Raw genomic sequence first — 947 nt, 5'->3', positions numbered from 1 at the left:
CCTGATCCAGGTCAGAACCAGATCTGATCCAGGTCAGAACCAGACCTGATCCAGGTCAGACCCAGACCTGATCCAGGTCAGACCCAGACCTGATCCAGGTCAGACTCAGACCTGATCCAGGTCAGAACCAGACCTGATCCAGGTCAGACCCAGACCTGATCCAGGTCAGACCCAGACCTGATCCAGGTCAGACTCAGACCTGATCCAGGTCAGAACCAGACCTGATCCAGACCAGAACCAGACCCCCATACTCAAGCACAGACCTGCAGACTTAGACCTGCAGAGCAAACCAAGACCTGCAGACTTGGACCTGCAGAGAAGCCAAAGACCCGAAGAACAGGCCAAGACCCGTAGATTGGACCGAGTCTTGCAGAGCAGACTGAGACTTACAGACCAAACTTGGACCTGCGAACCAGACATGATCCAGGTCAGAACCCGAGGAGCAGATTATTATTCAGGCTGAGGGACCCTGACCTGCGGAGACCAGACCCTGACCTGCAGACCAGACCTGTAGATTCAAGCCCAGACCTGGAGACTCAGACCTGCAGAGACCAGACCCTGACCTGCAGACCAGACCTGTAGATTCAAGCCCAGACCTGGAGACTTAGACCTGCAGAGAAGCCTAAGACCTGATGACAGGCCAAGACGTTCAGAGTGGACCGAGTTTCACAGACCAAACTTAGACCTGCAGACTGGGCCCAAACCTGAAGGACTGAGACTTGCAGACCAGATCGGGACCCATAAAATGATGGAGACTTGCTGAGCACTGACACCCCCCTACCCCCCGTCACCGTGGAAACACTCTTATTGCCCCCTGGAAATTGCTGCAGTGTTTTCGGAGCGTCGGAGGTCAGAGGTTCAGCCCGGGACACGACAAGCCGAGGTGAACCCTGAAACTGTGTGGCAGCAGGAGGTGTGTGTGTGTGTGTGTGTGTGTGTGTGTGTGT

Source organism: Austrofundulus limnaeus, unplaced genomic scaffold (genome assembly GCF_001266775.1).
Source record: "Austrofundulus limnaeus strain Quisiro unplaced genomic scaffold, Austrofundulus_limnaeus-1.0 Scaffold3713, whole genome shotgun sequence".
Classification (NCBI taxonomy): Eukaryota; Metazoa; Chordata; class Actinopteri; order Cyprinodontiformes; family Rivulidae; genus Austrofundulus; species Austrofundulus limnaeus.
This window is presented reverse-complemented; position numbering follows the sequence as displayed.